The sequence below is a fragment of the Falco naumanni genome, chromosome 13, assembly GCF_017639655.2.
Source record: "Falco naumanni isolate bFalNau1 chromosome 13, bFalNau1.pat, whole genome shotgun sequence".
NCBI lineage: Eukaryota > Metazoa > Chordata > Aves > Falconiformes > Falconidae > Falco > Falco naumanni.
In genome coordinates, this window is record NC_054066.1 from 11,130,277 (window position 1) to 11,155,462 (window position 25,186).

At 39.8% G+C, this 25,186-nt stretch overlaps 2 long non-coding RNA genes across 3 annotated transcripts in view; one reads left to right on the forward strand and one right to left on the reverse strand.

Annotated features, from left to right (window-relative positions):
* The window catches only part of LOC121097022, a 95,766-nt gene that overhangs the window by 19,045 nt on the left and 51,535 nt on the right, over positions 1–25,186 (forward strand). Inside the window, exon 2 of one of the 2 annotated variants that reach the window (XR_005830746.1) lies at positions 18,181–18,251. This is a non-coding gene — a long non-coding RNA (uncharacterized LOC121097022). Of the gene's footprint in view, positions 1–17,681; positions 18,252–25,186 lie in introns of those variants that run through there. The other variant, XR_005830745.1, reaches the window with a different exon arrangement.
* On the reverse strand, positions 838–24,351 carry LOC121097021. The gene is made up of 5 exons (XR_005830744.1): positions 24,276–24,351; positions 21,241–21,414; positions 15,942–16,141; positions 14,724–14,808; positions 838–1,650 (listed from the first exon to the last, which is right to left on the reverse strand). It is a non-coding gene; the product is annotated as an uncharacterized LOC121097021 (long non-coding RNA).

The following is a 25,186-nucleotide window of genomic DNA, read 5'->3' on the forward strand; positions in this document are numbered from 1 at the left end:
TAACACCTTTCGTTGTTATCTATATGAACTGATGATCCTAATAGAATCCCAGCAGTGCATTTAAACTTTTATTTCCTAGGTTAATCAGGATAAAAGACAGTTAAGTAAGTTTCCCAAAGGGGGCTGCCTTTACATTAAAAAAAGGAAAAGATGCTACTGGATTTGTTTATCACCAGAAATTTTGCTCATTGATAAAAGCAAAGCGGCAATGCTATAAAAAGGATGTTTTTGTCTTACAGTGGACAGCGGGGCGGGGGGGGGGGGGGGGGGGGGGGAGAGAGAAAAGAAAGAGAAGTATTTTCTGAACAAAGAAGTCAGGGTAGTCCCCCTCTTTTTTTGATCTTTAATCCCTTCTCTCCCAAGTAGAATGGCAAAGGAGCTCTTCTCTCTTTCTAATAAATAGCTAGCAAAAGCAGGCATTCAATGCTATGTCCCTTTGATCAGCACAAAGCTGTCAGCTCCTGCCGCTTTTTTTTCTACCAGCTCTTGTTCCTGGTTAAAAGTGGAAGTAATACCCCCTGAAAGAAATACCCTAGGTGTCCTGCAAATCATCAATCCTATTTTTTTTACTTGTTGTTTTCCAGTGGCCCACCCTCCTGGCCTGAGCAACCTCATTACTAACACCCCTCTTCCTCTTTCCACCCTTTTTACAGAATACCAGTTTCATTTGATACGCAATTCAATGTGCCAGTCTGACCTACTGGGACCTTGCTGTCTGAGACTCTACCACTGCGCAGACAGGGGAAACCTTCCTTCTAGCAATAAACAATGTTACTTCCATACATTTATTTGCCTGTAAAGGAATGAAAAAAATATTTCACAGACACAGCAAAGGGATTTTTGGAAATTAGCTTTTAATAATTTGTAATACAGCTCTAAATTTAAAAACAGCATGACCCAAACAACAATTATAAAAATCGTAGGCAGTGCTTGACCGAGTGTCTGAGATCCCATTTTGCTCCAATCTTCAGGCTGTTGCATTTCAGACGACATCGTTGCATCTCAGCAGTAAACAGTTTGCAAATATTACTGCTTTCAGACAGGTCACCCTGCGCATTTTAAAGCAGGCTCCTTGTTTACTGCTCAGATTATCTGCAATCTGCATTTCTGCTCCTCACGGTGTCAAGACCTGATACAGGGTTTGCAAATATTATGCAAAGGAAATAATTCACAAAGGCAAACAATTACAATCAAGTGTAGAACATGAGACTACCTGGTAATGGGAGAGCAGGGCAGAGGCTTTGGTGTCTGTGTGTGTGTGTGTGTGTGTATAAAGGCTTGGAGGGGGGAGGAACGGGGGAGCAAGGAAAAGCAACTGTATAAAAGATCATTATTACTAGACAATGTCATATTCTTAGTGACATGTAATGATGTTTAAGTACCTTTGCCATTTCCCCCTGGTGATTGCTGCACTGGGTGTGTTCTGTGTGTCTATAGAGATATGTTTTTCAAAAATCGGGATGGAGTGAATGCCGTTCGTTGTTCTGGCTGCAAAATGTCAAACTGCAGTGGAAAGAAATACAGCATTGCAGTGGTGGTGCACTGAGGCCCCCGGTAGGAAAGCAGGAGCTATTAAGTGGAAAATTCCTGCAGAGGACGTGTTTCCATTTCTAATGCGAAGAAAGAGGGTGTTGTTTGAGGCTGGCAGGTCTGTGGAAAATACAGAAAACACAGGGAAGATGAGAAAATGACCTCATTGAACTCTGAGAACTTAAGCAAACAGCCAGCCCCAGCCAACATACCACATTCTTGCAGCACTTCTGCCCAAACAACAAATTGACCTGTAAGTTATATAACCACCCGCAAGCCCCCGTGCCCCGCGTAAATGTGGGGAGAGAGAAGGGGGTATTCACTGTGGGAAGGGGGCGGGGGAGGGGTATAAGCAGTAAAATCTGCTGCATTAGGAAAAACAATATGGGGTTGTGCTGCCTGTCCCCCACACACCATCACCTTTCCACCCCAGATGGAGTACTCACATGAGGTTCAGGTTTAATTGCGCTCTGAGTACCAGCAGAATGATGGCACTGGTTGTTTATTATAGTATGAACTATTTCAGTACAGCATAAATTTTCCATTTCAAAGGATCCTGCATGCCTGCAGGGAAGGAACTAGGTTTTGTGAGCAAAGGGTGGCCTCTGTAAAAGTTGGTGGGGGTTTCATCATAGCAGTGGTTAAAACTGCATTCTTTGAACCTGACTGGGGGGACTCCAGGGAGCATGTTTAGGGTCTGTGTTTCCCCGTATAGAGGCCCCCTGTAGTGTTGACTCGGACTGCCTGAACAAATTCTAGTGTAAAAATGCAGGGGCTAACCAAAGGCCATGGGTTCTTGTGTGGTGCTGCTGGTGGCTTTTCTATGTAGCTACACCCTGGCAGAAAAGGAAGATGTATGCCAGCATCACCAACATCTGACTGTGCTGAAAGGTTTGATTCGTGTACAAATGCTTGCCTCAGTGTATTTCCAGTAACTAATTAATTGAACATAACAGAAAGTTATTAATTAGCAGAACAGCAGCTAAACTGTAATTCATAGTTTACAATAATATTACTTAGAAATCAGAAAAGGGGATTTCTGTTAACTAGTAGTACATTTGCTGTGGAAACGTGTTCTCTGCTATCATTAATTCCAACATGCACTTTTAGTGGACAGGGCTTTTCTTTTCTTGTTTACAATGATAAAATTCTGTTGCCTTTCAGTTGCAGGTGATTTTATGCACAACCAAAACCTGTTCTACCACCCAGCATTTTGCATGGACTTTGCCTGTGCTAGGCATGTTAGTTTTGAAAGGTCCTTGCAACTTTAAAGACTGCATGGTGCTTTGAGGAGAAGCATAACTAAAGTAGATAAAGTGTTTGATCTTGAAGGTGCATCTTTAAAGCATACGCATAGGAATGGGCAAGGTTCAAATGTTAGCAGCAAAGCAGCTGACACAAGTCTCAAACTACAGATGCACATTCAGAGTTCATGTAGGCTGCTCTTTAGATCTAATGGTTTGATCCATTCCGTCATTAGATTAGGGACCCCTAGCCATGAATGCACTGGGGTGTAATTCAGAAAACCCCAGCATCTGTAAGGAGCTGACTAGATTCAGTGCTCAGCTTCCCTTACCGAAACGTTTTAGAGCAAGGTAAAGTGAATCAAAGATGGGTGCTGAGGAAAAAGTGAGGCCATCCCAAACTCAGTCCAAACATGCAACACTTGCCTCTTGCAGGGTTTGAAAATTGTGATAAATTACCATCTTTTCCTTTCCAGTTTGACATCTCCCTGAATACCTTGAACACGAGACAAAAAATGACAGAATTAAATACTACATACAAGACTTTCAGCATTATTTTATAGGCATACTTTAAGTTGTTTGGGCAAAGACCAAAAAAGGTGGCTGAAGATTGAGGCACATGGTTAAATCAAACTGAAAATCTCCCACAGCTGTTAAGTATTGCTTTCCAAGGCTCCAGATACCATTTATTTCAGGTATGGAGGAGATAGTGGTGTAGTAACACAAACAGGAAATAATACTAATTATCTGGCTCAGACCTGAAAACCAATTTGCCCAGAATGCAGAGCTGTTTTAGTTTAACCCTAAATGCCTGCCGCCTCTGCAGCACAATGGCCAAAAGACATTCAAGAGCACCACAGTGTTAGGTTATTCCCTTTCTGGGAATGTTTAACCAGGGCGAACTATATAGTGCAGCATTTCTGCACGATGCCATGGATTCTGTTTCTCTTTTCCTTGTGCTGTGTAACTAAGGGGCACTGTAAGGGGTGCATAACTTACAGACGAGAACAGCTTTCTCGTCCACACTCTGACAGGAAATAAAAAGCTCCCAAAAAACTCAACAGAAAAACAAACTTTGTGAATGACAAAAAGAAGCCCTGCCAAAACAAAAGTTTCCTGCATCTAATAGAAGGGGAAAGGGAGATTTTTGCTCATCTTTACCTTGTGGCTGCAAATGGCAAGCAAAACAAAGACATAAGGAGTGCTCTATCTGTCATTAGGGCTCTGGAGTTTAGCACCTATTTCAGGATTAACTCTTCTGAGGAGTGCAGGACTTTGGTTATACTTCCCCTCTGCTTTTTATAGGTTCTTTGTCTTTTACATAGTGGACTTGGCTCATATCAGAGCTTCTGTTTTTCGTTCAGTTTAGAAGACTTCAGATATCTAAAGAGACTTTTAAGAGACTCTTTTAAATAAAAACTTAGATAAATCTGGGTGATGAAGTACAAACCTGAGCCAAAAAGATTGCAGGCAAGCCATGTTCAGCTCCTGCCAATGCACCTCTATCCAGCCCTACATTATGCCTTCAGAAGTGTGCAGAAATGCCTAGTCAAACTAATCCATGCAGGAGTTCATGAAGCACAAAACCAGGTAATAGAATAATCCAAAAATGTTGCTTTATGAGTTGCCCTTCTTTGCATCACAGTGTCAAAAAGACATGGAGTAAAAGAGCTACAGAAATCATTGATCAAGATCTGGTCTTTGCTTCTTTGTTCTTTTATTTTAAATCATCAGATTCATCATAGCTGGGAAATGAGAGCTGTCAGCATGCCAAAGCTAGCTTCAGCATGTCCCTTGTTCTGACCATAGTGGAAATAGGACACTTGGCCTCTGACCACTGGTGGAAGAATTGAATCCCCAGGATTTTGCTAGCACTGATCATATGGGTCTGGTTTCCTGCCTTTTATGAATCTAAGAGCTTGAAAGTTTTGAGATCATTGTCTGTAGAAGACCTGAGAGTGAATCAGCCTCCCTCTTTCTTTTGCAGTTCAGGATGAGGACCCCAGGACATGCTGGAGTAAGCTTACTGTTTTATCTGCATGCAGAAAGCAAGCCTGTTAGTCAAAGGTTTCATACTGAGGCAGGAGCAAAAAAGGAAACTTCACAGTAGGATGTATATACAGGACTTTAATGGATAAAATGTGTGTAATCTGCCCCAGCACTGACAAGATGGATACCTTAATCTGCCTCAGGAGCCATAGCTCAAGTTGTGGGTCCTGCTTAGGAGCCATAGAGGGCAACAAGAATCATTAGGTGTTTATAAACCATGTCTTGGGAAAGCACTGGGCTTTCAAGCGCTCAAAGGGCAGGTGCAAGGGAGGTAATCTGTGTTTTCCATGTCCATTGGAACAAGAATTGGCTCAAATTATACAGATAGAATTATCTTGGGCTGTATTAGGAATCTTAAATTGAATGATAGGAGGAGGTACAAGTACAAAAGTGAAAGCATTCCCTTGAATGCAGATCTTCCCACAACCCAGAAGAAATACATAAATCAGTCAAAGTGTGGGTCAGTTTATACTTGGAAAAAGGTTTGATTCAAGCAGGGGCTGAGTGCTGCTCAGCTAGTTTTGACTCAGCTGGGTGCTGCCAGCCACACATGAAAAAAGCATGATGGTAGAATAAGCCCAACGTTTGAGAGTGATGGCACGATGGAAGGCTTTGGGAGGGTTTGGACCTTGTTGTTCCCAGCTTCTTGAAAGATCTAAGTCACAGTTGACCTCTACACACACACACATAAAGAGATATGTATTTTTCTTACAGCAATTGATCTGGCAATGAAGAGTGCTTGGTTAGACTTTCTGCAGACTGATCTGTTCACAGTGCGAGAGCCTGTAGGTAAAATTTGCCTCCTCTGTTGAAGCAGTTTGTTTCAATAGACTTTCTCAGTTTTACACCAGTGAAACCGAGTTAAATTGCATTGTGAGGCAAGACAATACGTATACTAAAGATCTGACTCAAGATCGATCAATCTCATGATTTCTCGTATCTACCTAAGTCTTAAGAAGAACTCCTTGAAAATTATTAATTTCTATAATGTGTATTACTACAAGAAGTCCATGGCGTTCAGGGAGAAGCAATAAGGGAAGCTTTTAATATATTCCTTTTTCTGGTTTTGGTTGTGATTTACACAAGTGATGAGTATGATGCTAAACTCACTCCATCCAGCATAGTGGGAATGTTACCTAGTGTCACTAACAAGTATTTAGTCTGATTCAGCCCCATAAGCCCCCCACCTCGTAGATGCTAATTGCAAGGATTAGGGCACACCAAGACACTCAAGCTCCACTCCTGTGGGTTTGGGGAGAAACAACACATTTAAACATTCCAGCTACAGTTCCCTTGGAAACGTACATAACAACAACTCAGTAAAACCATGGGTTTCTGTTTTCTTAACCCTTCAGGACATTGATTGAACGAATACTTCCTTGAGGAAACAGTTCAGTCAACCAGATATACTCAAACACTCTTAAATCCAGCAGGCCTTTTCTTACAAAAACAACATCAGTTAAATTCCATGTCAAACTGGTCTCCTCCCCTAACTAATGGGTTTAATTCAAACACACACATACACCATTAGCAAACCCACCATCAAAGCCTGCATGAAAAAAGACAGTAAAAACCAATCCCGAAATGTCAATGTTTCGTATCAATATAAAGTTCCTGTAGATCAGAGGACACAGACAAAAAATACACAAGAAATTCTATAAAGCACAGAAGTATTCTTAAGAAACAAAACAATATTAACATTTGTGTAGATTATAGAATACAATATCATTCCTGTCAGTTATAGCAATAATAATGTCTATAGCAACTTTGTAATGACTCCTCTGGGAATTTAAAATACTTCATAAATGTTAACTAATACTATGAAATAATAAGATTTACACCATCTTTATGAAACAGATGCCCCTGAGTTTATTCCACTGCCCAATGAACTGGAGGTTCCATGACATTAAGCACATCTGCTCTTTAGCAGTGGCTGTTCCTATCACACAGACGTTTGGAAGAGGAACCTCCAGCTGAATGCATGTGCAGGGTGGTGGAAGTCACCAGACCTCACCTGTACCTCCCAAAGAGCTGGTGTAGATTTTGGGCTGTCATTAGTAGGCAAAATTGGTGAACATGCTCACAAGGCCTCAGTTAATAGCTGCCACACCAATGGGATTCTGCAGGTTTATTTAAGTCAATGTACTGTCCCCTACTGTCTTCCTTAGAAGTTTAGGTTTATGAAAGCATTAAAATCTTTACCCTAGGGACCTTTATCCTAGAGCATGGTCATCAAATTATGTATAGTGATTGTCTGAAGAGAACTTACCTTGCTTCCTCAGCATAGAAGATGTGATTTGACCTAGCTTTTTAGGCAAGAGAAACCATCATTTAAATACTTCATAAATGTTAACTAATACTATGAAATAATAAGATTTACACCATCTTTATGAAATATGATAAACATGTAACTATTCCTTAACTATCAGTGCACTGATGCACACTGACTTTATGCAAGGGAAGAGACTGAAGCTACAGAACTAAATCAGGGATCAAACAGATGTTGGTGCAGTCTAAAGCAATTACAGTTCATAACCCAGCTTTTTCCCTCCTTTCTCTCTGTAAGCTTTAATTTTTGTTATTTTCAAAAGGAGTCTGCATGACCTTCCCTTAGATCTTCCATCCTGTGATGGCGAGGCACCTTGTCACATTTTGCAGCTTCAAGCAGATACAAGAAAGAGTAACTAACTATACCTACAAAATTGTTGAAGGCTCTTTAGCCTTGAACATCTAAGGCTCCATTGCTCCAGCATTGCTTTCCATCGATGGAGAGGGCTCACCTCTGCAGCAGCTCCTATATAAATCTCTGGGAAGCAGATACACACACCCCACCTCCACCATCAGCCTTAGTTCACAACAGTTTGTTAAAGATTATGCAGCATCCTCGCTAACATGTGGTTGCCAGGACATCCTTGTTCCCTAGCCAGCTACTATACTAAGGCTTTACTGGCAGCCATCCGGCTGTGCTTCATTTAGGAACCTGTGCAGCAGTAAAGGCTGTGTTTTTCCAGTTTACTGAGGAAATAAGTCAGTTAGCTGGTTAGTTTGTTGCTTTTCTTCTAAAGACCCTAAGCATTTGCGGAAGCAGTAACTTTTCACAGAGGATTGTCTTCCTCTTCACTCCAAACCAGAATCTAAATCTTACTGCAGAGAGCTTGGATGTTGCACTAACCCAGCTATTGTGGATCCTAGATACATCAGTGTGGCACTGTGCCCAGACCAGCACAGGCACAGAGCCACACATGGTGATACTTTCCACAATTGGTCTGGTAACTCCTAGTTTTTGTCTCTGCAATGTGGTGATATTGTCTTGCTCGGGAGGAGAGAGAGTGTCTTAGCATGTGCTGCCATTTATACATATCCCATTTCACTAAAGATCTTACAGCACCACAGCAACACAAATCCTAGCTAAAACTGCTTTTAATGTCACGTTTTCTTGGGCCAACTGCATTTCAGATGGAAGGACTATGATGGTACTAGATAGCTATAAAAGGACCTTGCTTGCCATTTCAGTTAGTGTTGGTGACACCCAAAGATGTGGTAATGCTATTGTTGATTCCAGGCTGGACTTCTGCCCAATGGCTTGGATGGGCTTTGGTTACAGAAGCTGATTGCAGGGTACGTGGTGCCAGCAGCAGGCACAAACTGTTGCCACTGCAGTACTAAATGTCCAGAGAGCGCCCAAGGCCAGTGTCCAGGCTGAATGAAAAGCCAGAGGGAGGGTCACGCCAAGAGGACAGCTTGACAGGATTTTATTGCTCATGCCGTGATTCTTCTGTCCACTAAAGCCTCTGGGGTGTCACTGCTTTTGAGTTTCTCATTGCTAGAACAATTTGTGCCATTATTGCCGTCTTGTGGTAACTTAATAGCATTTATGCAGTAAGTTCCAGGTAAAGAAAGGAGGGGCGGCACCCAGATGAAGATAGGATTTACTGGGTTATATATTCCTGCCATTTGAAAAGTAGAACAGGGTTCCACACACTAAGGATAATTGAGACTGAAAAAAAAATATCAATAAAAGGCAGGTGCCACTATTGCTTCAGCTGTCACTCATACACCTAACAACTACCTCCTGTATATCAGTCCTTTATCTGAGAATTAATGCAACCTAAACTATACATACCCTGGAATAGGCAAGTGGAACAGGCAAGGAAAGTTTTCTTTTTCAAGCTCTTTGTTTTGAAAAGGCAAGAAATACAGCTCTATGTCTAACACTAGGAGAGCTATTCAAATTTTTGAGGTCTCCACAACCTTAGGCAATTTGTTCTTATAGCACCTATACATTTTTGCTGATTTGGGTAGCAGTTTACAGTCAAATCCTGGTGTCCTTTTTATCCGTACTACTTATGTGTTAGCTTACACTTTGGCTTTAGTCTGGGAGAAGCCAGCCAGATTATCTAGACAAAGTCAAGACAAATTAAACACCAGATCTCATCTAAGGTATCTCCCTGCAGGATAGGTAAGCCTCACTTTAAATCACTATTCTAAGACTGCAAGCACAGCTATTGAGGACAGGCCAGATGTAAGCCATGTCTAGTTCCCAAAGCCTAGAGTGGATTAAAAGGCATGACTGCAGATCTAGTAAGGGAAACTTTAACATAGCTTGTAACAGATGAACTAAGTTTGATATCGATTACTAACACCAAAGTAGAGATTCTTGCACTCTAAGGCTGCCATAGCTATCACTTAAACGCACTATATAATAGAAGTGGCTGATCCCAAAGACTGGTTAATGAACTAAGGCACATTGTCAGTGGACTATGTGTTTTTGATATATAAATATATATATACACATAAAAATGCATAAGGATTATATGTATGTGTAGTGCTTCTGATTGATAGTACCTGAACTATTGTTAGAGGAAAAAACATTGTATTTGCAATTCATTAGATCTTACTATTTAGAAATAGTAAACACTGTATCTGTGCTACTAAGTAAATATATGAGGCCAGAAAAGCAATGTAATAGCAAAAGAAAAGATGGCAGATGAATTATAGAGCTACATCAAGCCTTACCCTGATACCCAAGAAGCCCTGATCATCAGTATTCAGCCCTTAGTATTGCACATATAGCTTTAGCATTTCAGTCCTAAAAACCTCAACCCAACTAAACCCAAAACAAAAAAATCCCACAAGAATTTGGCTTTTGTTCACTGTGTGAAAGAGGAGTGCATAGCTCCTCACATAGTCCCACAGGACATGCACAATTCAGTGACTCACTCTATACAACCTTTCACTGGAGGAATGTGCAGGCAGCAAAAGTATTTGTGATACTAATTAAAGATCAGAAAATCCTCATTTAGTAAAATGCCCCTTGGCAGGCTATTTCAAAATAAACTAGACATATTTCTGTCCAAAGTGATGGAAAGGGCTGTATTTCTCATCTTACTTAGAGAACAGGGGATTAAAAATGCACCCTGGCTGGGGTGAAATAGGTTATAAAAATGATACATAAAGCATTTTACTTCAATGCCGACAAGGGTCCAAACTAAAGAATGGCCCTTTAGTCTAAGGATTGAAAAATAACAGACATCTAGACAGAATAAAGTCTCATTGAATATAATGAGCTATTAAAAAAATTGGTAGCCTTCTTCCTAAAATAAAGCAATGAAAAATTTCATTCTTTTTGTCACAATTGGGGGGGGGGGGGAAGTGAAAATGTTATAACTGATATTATGTCTCAATGGAACACAACCTACAGTTACAGTACCAAAGTTTACCAGAAGACTTTTAAAACTGAGACAGTATTTTGAGACCATATTGTACCCAGACCTAAAACTTGGAGCATTTTGACCAGCTTCATTTTGTATAGACCTTGTTGAGTGGCCAAAAAAAAAAAAATAAAATATCAAAGGTAAATTAATAAGGTATCTGAAAAGATCTACATAACATATAGTTTTGCTGATGAAAAGTAATGCACACAATGTGAACTGATATTAATAAATGTACAACATAATGCGTTATCCTTTGTGGTATATATAAATGTTGGCTGTACTTACGTTTATTTGGCAGTACTGTTGTCATGGTTACCGTTCAGCTCTTTATGTTTTAATATGCCCTGTTTTGTAAGGTTGAGGTTCAATTCAAGTTCATGTGAAGCAAAGCAACTGAAGTTTTTAGATGTGGCCTTTAATTTAATGCACATCATTTTTTGAGAGGCCAACTTGAAATACTTTTGGCATGACTTTAAGACATACAAAACACCTTCAGAGTCAATGCCCTGTATGCAGTGACTTGAGTCATGAATAATCTGCCAAATGGCACAGTCCCTTACAGTCTTATTTTAAAGCTTTATATACCTGTTTCAGTTGGTATAGAGAATGTTTCTGTACTCCTACAGCCTGAACCTACCACCTTTAGACACTAAATGTACAATGTGTCGTTCCCGCAGCAGCATTTATTTCTCTGAAACTAAAGGAATGCTTGACTGTAACGTTGTAAAACATAAACTTAATTCCTGTGTGCAATATCGATAATCCAATACTTTTGGTCCATTGAAATGGAAAACTCCATTTCCCCTGTCATTTTTGTTTTTCCATGGAAACAGATGGACCTGCTCTGCAAAGTAGCCTCTTTACCTTATTAGCCTCAAGAAAATCCTTTTCACCACTCCAGCAGGCCACCTGGAACTGCAGAATACTCCAGGAATGGTTCTTTCTTTGCCTTCCCTTTTCTCAATTTAACTTTAGCTCAGCAGTGTGGCAAGGAGGTGTTGATCTTTTTTGTAGTGCAGTTCATAGGAGCAGAGCCTGGTCTATAGGGAAAGGTAACTTTGTGGTAAAGTTTTAGTAGAGCCAACTTCCCTATCAGCATGTTACATCCAATTGAGAATTTAATATTGCCTACTTTTCTCTTTGGTATAAAAATGGGAAAGGAAAGGGTAGGGGAGAAGGAACATTCTAGATCAGTGTCTCTTAGTATTCTAGGTTCATGTCTTGCATAGTCTTTCAGCTTTTAGTATTTCTAGTTCTTGACTCCTCTCAAGAGTGGACACAGGTAAACTAGCTGCACCTGCTGTGTTCCCCATGGCAGGTCTTCCTATGGCTTCAGCACTAGCGTTCTCTTAGAAGTATTCAAAGACTTTGATTTCTTTTCCTCTTGATTGCTGGGCTGTTAATTTCTTTTGTTTCCTTAATGGCACGGTCCTTGGGGACATCCTTCTGCAGTGGGATGACCCAGAAGAATCTCTTTTCAGATTGTCTCTACTCATTCATACAACTCACAAGTGTGTAGGATGCAATTGTTAAAAACTCTTGCCCTTTCCAACAGCTCCAGAACATTTCTGAGGCACTAATTTAGTCAAAAAGGAAAAATCTATGTGTAGAACCCAAAATGCAGCATAAGGTACAGAGAACCAGGTCTGCATTTGTGTTATGTGAATATATACACTATCACCTGAGTGCCTATGTGCACATATACAGCTCTGTGTGTGTATGTCACAGAGACGTGTAATAAATGTTATTATGGAATTTAGAAAAAAACCACTCCATTCCTTCACCTATCTTTTGGGGACCCATTTAGATGTATAAGTAGGGTTGATACGTCTCTGTGTGGGTGTGTATTTGTAATCAGAGATACTCAATCATATTCTTTTTTTATCAGACATCTCAATGTTATTTCATTATTTGATCTCATGGTGTGCATTCTTTATGGCTCTTCACCTATTTTGATACTAAATGGGCCACTAAGTTATAAGCTTTGTCTCCTAAACCCTAGAGTTAAGCATCATCAGAGAGCTGAAGATGAGATGTAAGCAAATTGGATTGAAGGAGGCCTCTTTGGCCCCTGTTTCCAATTCCAGTGTATGTTCAGATGAGTGGAAAATGTTTGCTGCTAACCTCAATGCAGAGCTTCCAGTTCATTGCACAAATAATACACTTCCATACACTTGATGATGTGGTCTGTGATCTATGGGAAGAGGAAGAGAGCTCTGAGATGAACTCCAGATGCACCTATTTGCCATGCTGTTGGCTCTGGAGGCCTAGAACCATGCAAAATAGCATTTCAAAAGTCACTTTCTAGGTCATAGCATGAGATAGTAGTGATAACATCTCTAAACAGGCTGCCTTTGCAGAGAAAGCATCACCTGCTTTTGCACTGTGTTAAACACGGAACTGATTAAGACACTGTCTGGCATTGCAGGGTACAACCTCTCCTCTAGCAAGTGAGTTTACAGTATAGATGTGTGAGAATATTTTTATCACAAGCCCATGCTTTTAAACAGGTTATCAGCAAAGCACCAGCAGGGGGCCAGAAAAACGAAGACTACTTTTTGATTTGTTCATTAAAATAAAATAATTATTTAAAGCCTAACTGATCAAACTCTGTACTTAAAAAAAAAAAAAAAAAAAGTCCTCATTCTGCCTGCTTGATGTTAAATGGTAAAACAGCACAGGAGTGAAAATATCCTGGAGCCTTGTATCATCTTCATTATCTTCACTGGTGAAGTGAGTGAGTGAGTGGAGAGGTGTGAAATTCCAGCAGAGAGGAACATGCTGTTTTAAGAGGAAGTGCTGACATGCAGGCTACAATTAGACAAAAAATGACTGCTGACATTTAAAAATCATTACAGAGAGGAAATTGTGAGTGTAATTATGTCATCATTGACACTGTTCAAGTGTGCTGATGCATTTTTGCTGATCAAAATCAAGTGTTTATATTTGTAAATAGAATGCACTTAGCAACTCTATCAATGGAAACGTTCTAGCCAAGAACTAAGGAAAACGGAGCCAAGTCATTCTGACAAAAAACTTTTTTCCTTTTTGTGGATTTTCAGTATTTTGATTTCAGGATAATTTCTGGCTAACAAAATTGTTTCTTGCTATTTAGCATTTTGGATGACTGTTTGATCAGGGTTTGTTTGTAGGGATTGTTTTTTTGTATAGAACAATAGGAATGGCCATTCTAGAGCAAGCCAAAGGTCCGTTTTGTCAATACGTATCCTAGGCCTAACAGTGGCCAACAGTAGATGCCTGCAAAAGGATATAAGAGAACAGTAAATATATAATGATATTAGCTACACCAGTCTTGCAGCTTCCAAAATCTGCTGCTCAGGGACTTCACAGACTGCTCAAAACCATCATAATAATGAAGTCTTTCTGACTGGCTTTAGAAATAGCCTGATATAATGTCAGCAGGTGGCAAAATATGTAAATGTTATCATTTACTGGGAGAAGGGGAGTTTGTTGACTGTGCTAATACTGAATTCTTGGCACTGCATTATCTAATACAGTTCTGCCTTAAGTCCTGTTCTAAGTCCTTTACCTATGATATATTATCACTCGGTGACAGGGAAAAGTGACCAATCTATGATACATTGAAATGCTCAGTTCAGAATGGACAAAATATCTGAAAGGGTACATTTCTGGTTGATTCCAAACCCAGATTTTTTTAATTTTTTTTTTGTATTGGTGATTTGGGAGATTATCTATAAATACAGTTTATAAATGTGAGAGCAGAAGTGTTTACAAAGGTTCTTGAGGGAAGTAAGGAAAGATCTTGGCTTCTGCAATGAAATGTCCACAACAAAAAATGTCTATAAATGCTAGTCCTCCTGAGGATGGCATTTTTGTTCACAGTATTCTGGAACACATTTATGATGGAGATTAAGGAAGGAATAAAAGCATGGACAAGATAAAGGATGCTTAATAATGAGGTACTCCACATTATCAACACAGTTATTGAAGGCTGTGGCTGACACAGAAATATGAATGTCAACTTCAAGTTAAAACTAACTATTCTTCACCCTGCCTCTACTGAGCTATAAAATTCCCCTTAGTATCTCTTTGTTATTTTTATAAGAAATATAAGAATTGGCTTGTCTTTGCCTTTTCTTTCTGTTTTTTTCAGTCCTCTGTTTATTGACTTTGCCCCTTGGGAAAGGATTTTTTTACAATCCACCTATTAGTTTTCTGGGTGTCCTCCTGCAGCCAGTTTTTCTTCTTTTGACATTGGGTCCATCAGTTTCCATCAGTGTCCCTGTTTCCTGGATGTCAAAACATATATCCAGTCAAATTGTGTTACCAGAATAATGTCAAGCAACTTTACAGTTACCACATCAGCAAAAGAGCTGCTTTCATGATGTCAGTTTATGATTGGATGAATACTGTAATTCATTTTTAGAGTGATAAGGATTTCCATGTCAAAACACAGAATTCTTTGTGTCATTGAAATAGTAGAAATCTGTAGTTAGGGAACAACCCATGCTGGGTGTCTTGAGAGAGGCCAGTCCTGCAGATATTTTGGATGACTGCTTACTGAAATAGGGAATACTGAAAAACCCATGATAGAGGGCTGTAGAAATAGGTAACAAGGCTTTACTAGTGTACAAAAATATGACAGAAAGAATAGTATGTTGTAGTTTATATTCTAACAGATACTTACAAGGCTACTTCCATCTTCATCTCCCCTTTCACTAATTCTGAATTTATTTTCTCTTTGGAATCAGAGTTTTCCATATGTAATATTTGTGGAAAGCTATTTAATTGCTGCTTCTAACAAGGTAAAGAAAAAACATTTTTGCTGTTCTCTGCTTGTCTTTGAATGACAGATGTTGAAAAAAATCACCTTTTTCTGCTCTGTAGACTGGTGCCACACACTTACTCTTTTTAAACACATCATTCCAGAACAGCTGAACTTTGAAACCTGGCAATATCTAGTAATTTTTTTAGTAATGTAACTGTATTTGAAAGACATTACTTTGTCTGAAATTTTAATGAACACAGGATTGACAGGGTATTGCTGAGTATCAGGGATGTCAAGCAGTTAAAGCCCCATACCAAAGGGACGTAAACTCAGATCAGTACCAATGGACAGCCCTGTGTAATCCACCTAAATGTGAGGAAATTGGCACAAGTTAAAGACCTGATCCTGAAAGCAGAATTGGAAGGGGCTGTGAGAGGTCCCCTGGTGCATCCTACCAGTATAGTTAAATTTACATGTTGGTTTTGCTTTTAGCTTAATAGTGATTGCATTTTTTTTTATTTATTATTATTATTTATTTTTTTATTAAGACCACGATGGGCATTCTACAACTTCCCTGATAAAATTTATCCATCTGCACTTCTGGAAACCTTTCACCTAAATTCTAACCTTGGCATGACCTCTTTGAATGCCTACCATGTAGTTCTTTTTGCAGGATGAATCTTTCAGTCTTTGAGGGTAGCCCCTAAGAAATCTTCTAGCCTGTGTAACACAGGACTTTGCGTTTTCTTTACTTCACTTGGGAAGCACAGGTGGTGTTGGTCTCAGAGTATTGCTGGGTGCTTTGTATGAGGCAGAAGGAACAAACACTTCCCAAATAAAACACTGCATCAGCACTGAAATTAGAAAAAAAACCCTGTAAGCAATAAAAAAAAATATGGAAGTCCTTGGAGACTGGAGGGTATCTCCTTATATTGTCTGCATTCCACAATATTCTTTCGCTGTAAAACTATTTGTCAGTCTCTTATTTGCCAAGTCATTGTCAACATAACATAATGCAAATCATGAGCTGCTGCTCTGATACTGATAGCCCAATCCTGTAAACTGTCTCCATTTAATCATAAAGGGCCCTTTAAACAGCAAAAAATTTTAAAAGTCTATTTTGCCAGTCTTTCCTCAGACCACTCACCACAGTGAGGTATGACCTTCAGAGTAAATGCTGGCATTGAAAGACACCTGCAGTATTGTTTTCCTGCATTGTGTATTCTTAACAAAAGCCAGTGCAAATAACACGTGTACTAACAATGTTCAGAAGAGTGATTCTACTTGAAGGACTTTGGGTATAGCAGTGGGAGAGAGTATGTAGCACTTATAGTAATCAATGCAATTTCTTATCAGTTTGTTTTGATGACATGGAATGATCTACCCTGTCAGCTTTCAGACAGGGACCAAATGTTAAACCCCTTTATCTCCATTGTGAGTAGTTATCTATCCAGGTTGTCTTTTCTCATCACTATAGCAAGGTAGGGGATTTACCAATAGACCTAAAAAAGACACTGTAATCCGAGTGGAGACCAGTGACAAGTGGTGTTCCTCAGGGGTCGGTATTGGGACCAGTGCTCTTTAGCATCTTTCTTGGCAACGTGGACACTGGGATTGAGTGCACCTTCAGTGACACCAAGATGTGTAGTGTGGTTGACACACTGGAGGGAAGGGTTGCCATCCAGAGGGACCTTGACAGGCTTGAGAGCTGGGCCTGTACAAACCTCACGAATTTCAACAAGGCCAAGTGCAAGGTCCTGCACATGGGTTGGTGCAATCCGAAGCACAGACACAGGCTGGGCAGAGAATGGACTGAGAGCAGCCCTGAGGAGAAAGGCTTGGGGGTGCTGGTTGACAAGAAGCTCAACATGACCCAGCAATGGACACTTGCGCCTAGAAATCCAACTGTATCCTGGGATGCATCACAAGAATTGTGGTCAGCAGGTCGAGGGAAGGTATTCTCCCCCTCTACTCCACTCTTGTGAGACCCCCAACATAACAAGGACATGGGCCTGTTGGAGCAAGTCCAGAGGGAGGCCATGAAGATGATCAGAGGCTGGAGCACCTCTCCTAGGAAGACAGGCTGAGAGAGTCGGGGCTGTTAAGCCTGGAGAAGAGAAGGCTCCGGGGAGACCTTATGGCAGCCTCCCAGTGCCTAAAGGGGCCCGCAGGAAAGCTGGGGAGGGACTTCTGACAAGGGCATGGAGTGACAGGACAAGGGGAATGGCTGGAAGCTGGAAGAGGGCAGATTTAGGTCAGATATTAGGGAGAAATTCTTTCCTGTGAGGGCGGTGAGACACTGGCCCAGGCTGCCCAGAGCAGCTGTGGGTGCCCCATCCCTGGCAGTGCCCAAGGCCAGGCTGGACGGGGCTGGGAGCAACCTGGTCCGGTGGAAGGTGTCCCTGCCCATGGCACAGGGGCTGGGAATGGATGATCTTGAAGGTCCCTTCCAACCCAAACCATTCTACAATTCTATGATTAAAACAATGCAGCTCTACTTCTTAAGGCTACTTCTATATAAATGCTAAATAATAGTAACAGAAAAGGGTGTTGCCTGATTTTTAGTAAAATGTACTGTAATAAGAATAATTATTCCTTGATCCATTCCAGTTTGAGAGGCTTCAGCTGAGCCTGTAACTAAGTTACACTGTCATAAATGAGACTATAGCAATCAGTCTCAAAACCTGTTAAATCTTTCAGTTCCATGAATGTAATATGCTATTGCTGCTGTACAATGAATTAAATGAATACATGACCAAGATCTAGATAAAAACATGCAGCAGCAAGTCTGAGGGCAACACTGTATAAAATAAGAACAATTTAAAATGGAGTAATATGATTTATCAACTAAAGATTTTCAGCTATAAAAGAACCTCATTCTCTTCCCCCCCAGCCAAGTACAACCAAAAAGAAGATCAGGAAATCTGAAAATGTGGGAGCAGAATAACAACCCAGCAAAGAATGGTAAGAAAGGAAAATTATAAGATAATATCCAAATTTCATTGTTGAAGCATTTTTGCTTCTGTAAAATACTGCTAATTAGCACTATTTACTCAGGTTTCATTAGTTGAATTTTGGTTATCATACATGTGAAAAATTATGCAACTTTTAAATCTTAATTACATTGTTAATTGGGATAACTTTATGATCATGTTGTGATGCCTCAAATCAGTGAAACATTTCTCTGTTTCAAAGTTGATCAGAGCTGGTGACACTTCAAATATAACATGCTGCTGGTACTTTTTGATAGATTTGAAATCATTAATTATAATCTTTTCATTAGATTACTGAGTTTTAAATGCTACTATCCATAAACCAAAAAATATAGCAGTATTGGGATGTAATATCATTTTCATACTTCATGCAGCAATTGCTTCTGTTTAAACAATTTATATTAATCATGCAAGCATGAACCATTCATACCCCAGGGTTCTATGTCCATCACGACAGCGAAGCAGGTTTAGATTTAGACACAGCTGCAGTTGGCAGAAGCAGTACTTGTAGTGGAACAGATCAGAGGCATGGGAGGTTTGATGCCAGGGCATTTGTAAACCTGGTAGGTTCGCCATGCTGAGATAATGTAAGTCAGTATTGTTTATAGACATTAAGACACTGCATCGGTTTATGCCAGCTGAATATCTGGCTTCTGTTAGCATCAGTTCAACCACTTTGCTTTTAATTAAATGTTGAAAGCAGACATTGTCATGCCTGGTGAAAGCAGTCCTACCAGAGGGACTGAAAAAAACAGAAACGAGCCATAGGACAAGGTACTGGGCACTGGTAAGGCTTCAGCTGAAGTATCAGATCCAGTGATGAGCACATGACTTCCAGAAAATTGTTAAGTGACAGGAGACAGTGATATTAGATAAAAGCTGTGAGAAGAACCAAAAATCTAGAAGATAAAACTTAAAAGTTAAAATTGAGTAATTGGAGATAATTAGTGTGCAGGGAGATGACTGGGATAACAGTCTGCACATTCAGAAAATGGTGGTATAAAAATGAAGAAATGTGCTTAGCAGGTAAGAAGAAAAGGGAGAACAACGTAATTAGCAGCAAGAAAGACTCATACTGGACATTAGGCAAAATTTTCTAATGCTAAGAACCAGCTCAGACACAGCTTGCTTTTGGGGAAGTTATGGAGGTGCTGTGTCACAGAGGTTTTAAGAACAGGCTGGACTGATGTCAACCAGAAATGAAACATGTGACTGGCCCTATGTCCTTAAATAATCTCTTACGTCCTCAGCATCTTAAGCTTTCTAGGATGCATAAAGTGCTCCAAACTCCTGCCAATCTAGAAGTTCTTGCAAGCATTCAGTAATTCTCTGCTGCTCTGTACCCTAGGAAGAAGTGGCATTTCTGCTAGGACAGTACAACACTCCCTAATGAATATGCTGAATTGAGGCATTTCCCTGGTTGGTGTGCTGCTGCCATTGATCTGATACCTATGCCCAGTGTAAAGCCATAGATTATATTAAGTAAGCCTGCAGTACTGACCTTTTGAACACTTAAATCCTAAGTATACTTAGACCTTACCCATGCATGATGTGTGAGCCAGAATTTACAAATACCATTAAGTTATTTTTCTATTGGCTTCAGTGATATCATCAATAAAAATTGAAGCATTTCCCAACTGATTGAGGTATGAGAAAGATGGATTGCCTTCTCCTCACAGAAAGATAACTCACAAATGATTCCACACAAAGATATGCAGTCTTAGATTGAGGCAAAGCTGGTACATGATCTTCGCTAGAACCTAATTGCTGCTGTGAAAGAATGGGACACTGCAGATCTTTTACAGTTCTGGTTCTGGTTGTCTTCAGAGTTTTCATTATGCTCTTCAAGTATGCCACTCCACAAAGCAAAGTTCACATTGTGCTTCAGCGTCATCCTGGAAGCTGATTCATGTGCTATGCTTTGTGTCTGTTTTAAGACCAGGCTCTTCCCTAGCCTGCCTTACAACACCAAGCCAAATTCCCATCAGAGCTACATTAAAATGTTGCTACCTCTTGGACTACTGGGCATAGTAAGTAAGCAAAATTAAAAAGAAAAAAAAAATAAAAGAAAAAAAGGAAAAAAAAAAGACAAATTAATAAAGCCTCAAAATTAAAAATGCCTTTGTTTTTTTCCCATCTGCATGTAAGTCAGTATTTCAGGAGACAAAATAAAGATCTGGGGAACAAAAATCATAGGTAGTGTAAACCATTCTCTCTTTTTTTCTCTTTATGGGAAAGCCTAACTTCTTGCTAAGTAGAACAACTGCAGGGCTGATCACAGGAGAGCTCCACCAGCCTACTCTGTTACTGGCTAGGTAATAACAGTATTTTATTTTCCACTGCAGCTGAACACCTCTGACTTTGACATAGTCACTTTGTACCTGAAGGTTTTAGAAAAGCTTTTCAAATCATCGTAGAATAAGTAGGAATATGCCACGAGTGTAGTTGTAGGTAAAACTAAAAAAAAAATCCTGGTTTGTTTCTGGACAGTTGGTTACAAGCTCTGCAGCTGAAGTTTTCAAAATATGCTTTCAAAATAAAAAATCCTCACTAAATGCCTCTTGAAAGAGTAGACAGCCAAAGCAGCTTTGAGCTTCACTTTGCGCTTCACTTGTAACAGTTATCTGACCCAGCCTCACACCTCTCAGCCTCTAACTCTGTTAACAGGTCACCACAGCATAGTGTTACATGCTGTAACCTTGCCCTGCCATTCATGCTTAATGTGGTCATGGCTTGACTTTGTAAGGCATGTTGGGACTCCTGGCCAAATTTCATTGCTAATAGGGGAAAAAGCCAGTCTGACAAACTGAACATTTCCAGCGCAAGCAAAGGAAGACAGAATTGCTTTTTACTCCAAATACACACACACACATGTGTATCTATATAGACACACTCATATATATATATGTGTATAATATCTTGCTAGCTGAAGGCTTCTTTATGTTGTATTTAAGACTTACAGTGTTCTGAGAGAAAAACAACCATTCCCCTTGTCAGAAAGCTGCAACTCAGCCAGTCAGTTCAGTATGAGAACGCCAAGTGAGCCATTTGAGACGTGTGATCTTTCAGCTGCGCAGCATCCCATTCATCATATGCTTCAGAAATGTAATATGTAAAGCTGGAAAAAACAGAAGCTGCAGAGGCAAGAAAAATCAATTAGCAGGAAAGCCATATATGAAAAAAGGCCTGCACAGAATCACCACATTGCCATTTTGAATTTCCTAAAGTGACCTACTCCATCTTTTTAGATGATCTTGGAACACATTCTCTACATTAGGATGAGAGGATAGGAATCTTCTGGTCCCCTAATTAGGCACTGATAATTTAACAGAACACTGCAGGACCTAAAGTGCACAAGGTAGCACTAAACACAAAGTTGGCTTTATATCCTTCTCTCCACACCCCTGCCCCACCAAAAATTTCAGATATGGCAAGCCTCAATGTTAGGAAAGAGGCTGTTATAGTTTGCAAATAGTTTCCATCCTGGAAGAAGGCGCACCCAACAGAATTTAAGCAATGCACACTGCAATCTCAGTTACAGTGCCATAAATGAGGATCAATTCCACTGAGGTCAGAACAGTTATATCAGTGTGAGACACATGAGGATTGAGCCCTGTTAACAGCAATAGAGTTAATTCTCATCTACTTTCCCGTAAGTCAGAGCACAATCTGGCCCCTAGCTTTCAGTTGGACTCTGTCCACATAGTGGACGTAGTAGGCCAAATCTGGCTGTGAATTTCAAGAGAATAAATGTGGAGATACTGATTTTATTGGAGCCATTCCCAATTACAGTAGTGCAAATTTTGACCCAGAGACTATTTAGAGTCCAGGCACCGAGCAGTGGCCAGCAGTTGAGGTCCCATCGTACTTTGGCCTAGGTGGACAGGAACATTCAGAGTGCAGACTGCAAAAGCATTTCTGTGCGATGTGAGGTACCATGTTTCAGACCTATGTTTGATCATGGATGAAGGCAGCAATTCCAGAAATAAAGCGGAATGCACTAGTTCCTCTCCCACCCCCAGGAATATTTCTTGACTTGTTAACTATTGGAACCCGATCTTCATGTAATACAGGAAATGTGTAATAGTGATACCAACAACCTTAGTAAAGTGCAAGCTGTGAATTGCCCTGGTGAAGCCGAGCAGCCCAAAAAGACAAAAATGCTGGTATGCCAGCTGTTTATTTCTAATGCAGGTGAATGGCTTTTAGAAATATTTAAACCAGCTGGAGTATACTCAACCAAATCTTCATTAATGGGAAAAAGGATAGAAAGAAGAAAGGCAATAAAACATAAGAAGAGCATACATGACCACATATACTAACGTAAACAGAAAAGATTCTTCCTTCAGTGGCAGAGGCAGCAATACAGGCAGTGGCAGAAAGGCAGAGCTGAGCAAAAGGTTACAGAAACCGTAGTAATTAGAAGGTGAGTGAGAAATGTAGCTGTATACAATCAAGTCCCTATTAAGCATTCTCTCTCATTATTATAGGTTGAACTGATGCAGAGCTTAATGAAGCACTGCTTTCTGACAAATAATAAATATACCACACAAACTAATTTCAGAGAAAGTGAGACTCTTTCTGAATTTGAATGGAATTTAGCAAATAGGCCCAAATGAAACAATGCAGAAAAAAAATTACAATGTCAAAACACTTCATTTTAGTATTTTCAAAATGGAGCGTTTCATTCTAGAACTGCCAAAACACTTCTAAAAACTTTCAAAACAAAGCCTTTTAGCTGTTCATTTTAAAATTGGTCTAAATTTAAAAAGAAAAAAAGCCTTGCAACATGTGAATCAGCCCAAGACCAAAAATGAAGTCATTCTTTTGAAGCTGAAATAAGTATTTTGGGTTGAACAAAAATTATACTTTTCCTGATTATTTTTTATTTTGCCAACATTTTTTTAAAGCTTGATTTGACCAAAACTAAAATACAATTCTGAAAAGAAAAATAGTAGCTAGATAGAACCATTGACTAAAAGTTCATGCATTACCAAGCTTCAGTTCTAGGTAATCTTCTGCCCAATTAATGCCTCCTTGAATTTAATGGAGCAGTTAGGCCCATTGCTTTCCAAAAAAACTATTCAAGCTTATTGATTTACTTTTAATTGGAAATCTGAAGATATTTCTTTTTATAATGGTGAAATAATAAAGGTTCCATCTGAAAACTCCCAGTCAGAAACACTTCTGTAGCCATGCAAATGGTAGATTTAGGTGCCTGACGGCATTGCTGTTCTCTCTGACACTGTATCAGAATCAGCGTCCTGCTTAGCCTGATCCTGGAGCTCATTTTCAGCCCAAGCTCCCTGAGCATCCCTACTGCCCTGGCTTGCTTGCACTCAGGCCCTAGCCTAGCAGGGGGTACAGAGCGAGAAATTAGCTCGCATCCAAATTCTGCTTCACAGGCAGCACCGCTGTCACATGCTGCAGCCATTTGGCTGCATGAGCTCCTGTCCCTGCTTGAGCTCAGCCATGTAAGGCAGTAAAGATGTGGCAGTTGTGAGCCCCCTCACAAAGAGCATGGAAATGAAGCACCAAACTGCCATCCTCCTGAGAGGTGTGGCAGTAGCACTCCAAATCAATACTTTCAGCCAGAAATATTTGGCTTGCAGGTGTTTGGCTTTCTGATGAATAGCTCTAATTTTCTACAGAAAGCAGATACTTTTTTGTGGAAAAAATATTCTCACAGAATCCAATTTTCCCTTTAAGGAACAGATGGAGATGGAAAATTTTTAACCTACAAGATGTAGCAACATGTGTGATTCCCGCTCCCCCCCCCCCCCCCCCCCCCCCCCCCCCCCGCCTTCCCCAAACAGTCTTTTCTGCATACCCATTGACTTGCCTTGCTACAGAAAATTGCACTAAACGTCACTGGCTCTGAGCCCAAAAGCCCACTTTCCCAAGCACTATCAATGGATTTATTAAAGATGTTTCTGTGCATGGACCTTTTTCTCATATACCAATCCCATTAGAGGTAGAACAACATACTACTTACCGCATTGAATGTCACTGGATATTATGATCATGTTCCAGTGTTGGCCAATGGAAAAAAAAGTGTGCTTGCACATACCTGGAAACACAGAGAAGACAGAACAGGTCATCAGGTAAGGGGAGTCAGGTTTTGTAGCTATCTTAGAGGAATAAAAGATTTTATTACCAATACACGTGTGCAGACATTCAAGAACTTATTTGGTTCCAAAATAAAAAGTGAAAACATATCATAATAGGAAAAGAAATTAATCTAACAATGTTTGGGATTTTTTATGATTCAATCAGCAAAAGAAAGGAAATCCAGAGTCAGAGATCACCCCCTCCCACTGTCTATCACAACGGGTGACCATCCTTAATTTTACCCAGCTATGTCATATTGGTGACCAAATATTGGAGGCTTGATCTTTTAACTTTGAAGTTTTTCTCTTTTGTGGTATTAAGCCAGAACCACAAAATTTTTGAAAACGCAGTGCTTGACTGAATTGAATGTAGTTTTTCTCTGTGAAAGTAAAACCAAACAGAAAGCTTTCACCCTTCCAAGAGATAATTTTTAAATTGTCTTTGACCCTTTTTCTTCATATTTATATTGGCTCTTTGATTATTTGATTAAAACTGTAGGAAATCTAATGCAAAATACTATTTTGAAATAACAAATAAGGAAACTATGATTTTTTTTTTCAAACTACTGCCTTTTTTTATAAAAGCTTTCCAGATTTGGCTTTACAGTTTTACACATTTTAGCATTATCTGAAAGTTAATTCAAGTAACACATTACATTGGCCATGCATTGTAGTATTTTGATGTGTCACTGTTGGTTGACTTTAAGTGTTCTCTTTAGGAATATTTGATATAGAATAGAGGGTTTTGAGATCAAAATCAAGTATACATATATAATACATACGTATGCATAGGTAT